Genomic DNA, 6000 nt, shown 5'->3' on the forward strand with positions numbered 1-6000 from the left:
TCAATCTTGAATCTGCCAAGTATAGTGTTATTCTTTATTTAATATTGGAGTTACAACTGTGTAATGTATTTCAAGCTATAATATGCAGTGTTAGTGTCCTAGCCTCCCCACATGTAACCTGTTCCCCACTGACAGGGGCCTATACTACAAAAAGCCCCAGTGATTAAAAAAAAAAACCAAAAAAACAACAACAAACAAACAAACCAAACCTTGCAAGGGTATGGACATCACCCATATGAAAAGTTTGCACATTTCATGTTATCAATGATTTTATGACCTTTATCAACTGCCGGTTTCAAATAAGCCTTCTACAAATGAACTAACAACTTTAGAACACACATCTTTCAAAATGGAGCCTCCTTTGGAACCAGTAGTTTCAGTCATGCTGTAAAGCTTACACCATCCATTTCCCAGATTTCCTAGCAGTTCTAGAAACAAAGCCATTCAGAAATGACTGATTTCTGAATGTAGATCTGGGTAAGTAAAATTACTTCCTCTAACACAGAGGGATTTGGCTCACACTCAGATGTTGAGAGAACCTAGTTGCTTCATAGTCACATTAGTGTAACTGAACAGTAACAAACATCTATACAGGTCCTGAAAGCAGACTCTAGACCGCTATTAAAGTTTCTTTAGAGCAATAACTTTTATTGTAAAGTCAAGGACATCTAGTCTTCCTTAAGACTTACAATTTCAGACTAGACTATGGTGCCATCTTATGCTGTCAGTGTCTCTCAGGAACTCTGGAGCTCTATCCTCCATCAGCTTCTTTAAGGAACATTCTTATGTTGCACAAAACTGCTGTCTTCAGAGTCCTGAGTGCTCACCAGCACTTTTAATGAAACATTATCTGTGGACAAACGAGCAGTAGAACAGTTCTAGTGATACATGAATTACAACATTTGAATTATTTAAAAAACAAGTGCAATTAAGACTAGTTGTGTCATAGCTTATGAAGTTTAATGAAGTGGCATATGCACACAGACAAGAGTTTGGATAGTGACATGTCAGCTCTGTGTGTGACAGCAGGCCAAACTAGTGAGCAGGCTCTGCATACTGCAGCTATGACTAACTCTTCATTGCAACTTTCAAAATCTGTCTGAACCTCTGGCACACACAGAAGTACCAAGTTTGCATACACAGGATTATAAAGATGAGTATCATCCTAAACAAGTCCATCCACATAAAAGATATTACATGCAGTTGTCAATATTTCTAGCACTTACTGCTATTTGAATCCAACATTGTATTTTCAACTCTTCTAGAAAAGATGGTCTGAATGACTTTATTGTACTGCAGAGATTAACAAGGCTAGTCTAAAGGTGTTTATCTGATGATAGATAAGGGAGATCACAATTTCCCCATAACTTAAGCAAGTCACTTAAGGGTAAGTTTGTGTCAAAAATAAAGAGTTCCTGTGTTAACATGTGCAGTTGTGTCCACAGGTCAGCACTGCTATAAAAACACAGGTCACACTATCTAGCTGTTATACCCATAAGCACAGCAGTAAAACACAGAATGAAACTAGTTATGATATGGAATCACAATGAAAACAAGAAACAATTATTATTATTTTTTTTATGCTAGGGGTCCGCCTCTTAAAAATACTAAACATTTTGGGGAGCTACCCTTGACCTTAAATCAGGGTCAGACTGTTACTTTCTATTACACCAGTCTCTTACTAGAACTGCAAACAGGGTTTTAAGCCACACTGGAGAAAGTTATGAAAGGCTGCTCCGGCCCCAAACAGGTTAGGAGTCAGGTTACATGCAGCAGATCACTAAGCAAGGAAGGGCTAAGAGGAAAAAAATAAAACACAAACCAAGAACATACAGAACGACTTACTGTAATTCTAGCTGGTGACAAATCAGGAGTCTTACAATGCAGGAGCTTGAATCTGACTTCTAACATGAATTATTACCATACTAGCTCTTTAAAGTGTTTCTCAAAATCACAGGTCAAGTTGGTTCCGTACCATTAAGGGAGGAGTCTGAAAAAAGCCGGAAAAGAATTACTGTGCCTGAGAACATGGCGAGATAAAAAAAAATCCTGCTGCCTTCCAGAGACATTCAAGACCCTTGCCCTTCTTGAATATCACAGCTCACTCACTATGTGGTAGCACACATACATCTAGCATACACATACTCTGCATCTCTTCTGGCCTTATTCTGCTAAAGACGTTTTAGTTCAAATCAGCTCTTCAGTTCTTAACTCTCATTTGCAGACAGTCTTAAATATCCTCTACAGCAGAAACACTTTATATCTGAAAACTAAAATTCCTCAAAGCATCAGCTTAAGTCAAGGACCCATGTCCTGTCATAGGCTGAATCTTGGGTCTCCTCAGTCACACTTTGCTATGGTCTGCATAGGGTAAGAAGCGAACTGAAAGAGAACCACGACAGAAAAATTCTCATTGATTGTAATGAAGATGCACCTTTTAAAAAGATACAATTCAGAAAGCCTATCCTACAAAAGCCTACAGGGCTCTAGCCTCCGCTGCCTCTTGTGCCCTTTGACTCAGCATCCCATGGAACAGTGCGATCTGGTTAAGCAACCAGGAATCAACAAAACCCAGGAAAATTTCCTGATTTTCGGTGAGGTTCTGTTTGTGGACAAGCAAGTGGAATTCTTCAACATAAGTCTATTAGGCAAATTTACTCATTTTATTCTAGAAACAGAAATTTCCCAATTTGTACATTAACTACACAACTTTTGTTGAACAAACTTAACTTCCCTATCTCACCTTTTCTGTTGACAAGCCCAAAACAGAGCTGAATGGCTGATCTTTCTAGGCAGATGCAAAAAGTTGGAACAGAAATTATTTTTTTTCCTCCTGTGCTGCAAACCAGTGTAATTACTCCTGTTGCAGCAACATCTGCCTTTCCAGATACTGAGAAAGCAGAGACTGGAAAGCATCCTACTACATAACAGAATTTCAAGATCCAGAAAACAAAACAAATGCTCATAACTAACTTTTCTGCCCTCCCTCCCTGCTTTTCTTTCAAGCATAAGCTACATAACAGAATACAGCTCTCCCACTTCAAACCAGTTTCAGTACTTAAAAGCTGGGTGTGTTTATTTGCTTTTCTGCCTTGTACTTTATCAATATTAATATCAAAAGATGCATGTTATAATCATTCAGAATTGTATTCTTGCGTATTCTATCATTTACCACACTGAATTGTTACTAAATTGATGGTCTTGCTATTTAAAGGCTCTTGTTCTAGTTTTACATGCATGACATCCAGCTGGCAACTCTCTTTGCAGCTGAGTTACAAGTATTTTAATATTTAGTCCTTAAACCACAACAATAATGCTAAATTAGAAGTAAAAAACCAAAGAAACAAAAAAAATCCACAACCCAACAAAATACTACGAAGAATAATGCCTATTTGAGGATAACAAAACCAATTAAACAGGCAAATGTGATGTGCCTGCCTTCCTGCACATACCTGCTGGAAATGCTGGGAACTTGTTATACGCAAATGTAAAATAAGAGTTCTGGTGTCCATTTTATCCACATTCAAGTCAACAGGCTAAATATTTTGTCTCTCAATGGGCACATATTGAGCCCCAGAACAACCCCTGGCTTTACACATACAACCCTAATTCAACTGTCAAATTCGTTATCAGTGAAAAGATTGGCAAAAGCACTACCTTTTGCTATTCCAAAGGAACAAACTGGAAAACAAGCGTAGGGCAAGCAGAGAGAAAATTTTCCTACTGCAAGTGTTCCACACAGTAACATTCAGGATTCTGTAACATGTCACACAACTTCTGCTAAATCAACAGGAGCTCTGGGTCTATCCAAGATTTGAACTTGGTCTATTAACTGTGTATTTTATACAACCAAGAAGTTATCTCAAACTACCTAGCAAAACACTGTGATCAAACCCAAATACTGATTCCTCAGTATATGCAACACTCATTAAATAAAAAGAGGGTAATGCAGCCACTTTTGAGTCAGTAATTTACTGCCCTACCTCAGGCACAGAACCTGACCCTAGCTCTGCCGACCAGGTGGCAGCCAGTGGAGCTCGAGCCACACCTCAGAAAGCCCATAAATAACGTTGCAATACAAAGGCTTAACCAACTAAATTAGTTTTTCCTTTCCACACACGACGTAAGAATTACAGTGTCACTAAAGCGTCAACAGGACAGCCGTACGTAAAGCTCGAAAAAAATCCTCTTAATTGCAAAGGAGCTGACCGGGCCCACGCGAAGCCCCTTCTGTTCCACCCGTCAGTAACTCCGCCAAGCCCGCCCCGCACCCCGCCCGCGGCCCCTCCCCGCCCGCAGCGCCGCCGTGCGGCAGGGCGCGGCAGCGCACCGCGGGCTGCTCGCCAGGCCGGCTCGCAGGCAGCGGGGCGCCCGGGAAGCCGCGCAAGGCGGCTGCAGCCCGCAGCCAACTCCCGGCGACAGCGGTGCGAGAGCAGCCTCCCGCAACGCCCAGCCCTCCCCAGCGACGCCCGCTACGCGCGGACACGGGCGCCTGCTCCGCCCGCCCCGGCGGGACACAGGGACGATCCCCGTCCGGGCCCGGCCCCCCCCCCCGGCTGCTGCGCGGGAGCAGGCGCGCGCCGGCGGCTCCCCCAGCCCCTCGCCCGGTCCCCGGGGCCATCCTCCTCCCGGGGCGCCGGGATGCTGCCGCCGCGTCTCTATGCGGCGGGACGAGGCGGGAAGCGGCTGCAGGAAAAGCCGGGAAAGGGACCTGCGCTACCCACCGGAAGCCCGGGAGCGGCCGCCGCCGGCACAGCCTTACCTCCGCTCCCCGGCTCTGGGGGCCGCCGCTGCCCGCCGCGCCCGCCTCACCTGCGCCGTCCCTCCCAGCGCCGCGCTCAGGTGCGGGGGCGCACAGCGGCGGCAGCCGCCCGCTGCGGCGGGGACAGCGGGCCCCAGCACGCCGCGCCTCCCCCCGCCGAACCCCCGGCCCTGCTGCGCACTGCACCGCCGCTCGCGCCCCTCCCCGCGGCGCGCGCCCTTCCCGCCTCACCCGCTGCGGCGCGCGCGCGCCGGCCGCCCCCCCGCCCCAAACCACTGCGACCGTTAAAACCGTTGTAACTTGCCCGGCGCCTCTCCTCACGCACCCCCCTCCGAGCAGGGCGGCTGGCGCCGGGACTGCGAGGTGCCATTCAGCCTCAGAAGTTCCCCAGCCCCGGGGAGAGCTCAGGGGGGCCGGCCGCCCCACGTACCGCCCCCCCTCGCCCCGCCGCGGACACGCACCGGGCTCCCCCCGGAAAGCGGCGGGGGCGGGCGGCCCTCCCCCACGCCTCGCCCGCCGCCCCCGGTAGATACGTACGCGCAGGCCGCCACAGCGCCCTGCCTCCCCGCTGCCGGCGGCACGGGCCCCTCCGCTCGGCGTTTTCGCCAGACAGAGCGGCCGCCAGGCCTCCCCCCCCCCCCCGTCGCCGCCGGGTGGGTGTGTGTGGAGAGGAGACAGGTAACGAGCGGGCGGGAGAGAAGCCGCCCCCGCTTCTCCCTGAGGCGGGAAAGGTCTGTGGTGAAACCGCTCCCGCCTTCCCCCCGCCCCGTCGCTGCAGATGCCCCCGGGAAGGGCTGCGAGGCTGGCAGCGACAACAGCCACCCCCTCCCCCGGGAAAGCTGTTCTCCCTCCTTCTCCCTCGCTCGCCTTCTTTTCAGCTCGGCCGCTTGACTGACAGCGAGCCTTCCAGCGGCCGCCCACGCGCGCTCCCGTTTCCCCTCAGCCGAAGAGGGAGACGGCGAAAGCATGAATGGAAGAGCTGGGCAGCGAGCGGGAGCGCCCGCAGAGAAGCCGGCCCCGGACCCCGGGGGCGACGGAGCGGCCGCTGCCGCAGTGAGGCCCCCGGTGGCGGTGGGGCTCCGCCGGCAGGCCCAGGCGGGTAGGACTGCGGGCCGTCCGTGGCCCTCGCCTCCGTGGGCTGCTAGTTCCCGAGTCCGAGTGAAGAGGAGCCGGCGGCCGCAGACTGTCCACGCTCCCCCCCCCGAGGAGGGGGGCGAGAGGCCGCTCTGAGACGCTGC

General features: G+C 50.2%; 1 protein-coding gene across 16 annotated transcripts in view; it reads right to left on the minus strand.

The window, feature by feature from the left end:
- Nucleotides 1–5698, minus strand: part of PTPN5 (protein tyrosine phosphatase non-receptor type 5) — an 83399-nt gene extending 77701 nt beyond the window's left edge. For 7 of the 16 annotated variants that reach the window (XM_040608211.1, XM_040608206.1, XM_040608210.1 and 4 more), the window contains exons 1-3: nucleotides 4763–4949; nucleotides 1846–1990; nucleotides 690–850 (exon numbers count right to left, since the gene is read on the minus strand). The gene's annotated coding sequence lies outside the window, so the exon portion shown is untranslated. Of the gene's footprint in view, nucleotides 1–689; nucleotides 851–1845; nucleotides 1991–4762; nucleotides 4951–4993; nucleotides 5239–5299 lie in introns of those variants that run through there. The other 9 variants (XM_040608217.1, XM_040608216.1, XM_040608218.1 and 6 more) reach the window with 7 other exon arrangements.
- Nucleotides 5699–6000: the final 302 nt, after the last annotated feature.

Source organism: Falco naumanni, chromosome 10 (genome assembly GCF_017639655.2).
Source record: "Falco naumanni isolate bFalNau1 chromosome 10, bFalNau1.pat, whole genome shotgun sequence".
Lineage (NCBI taxonomy): Eukaryota > Metazoa > Chordata > Aves > Falconiformes > Falconidae > Falco > Falco naumanni.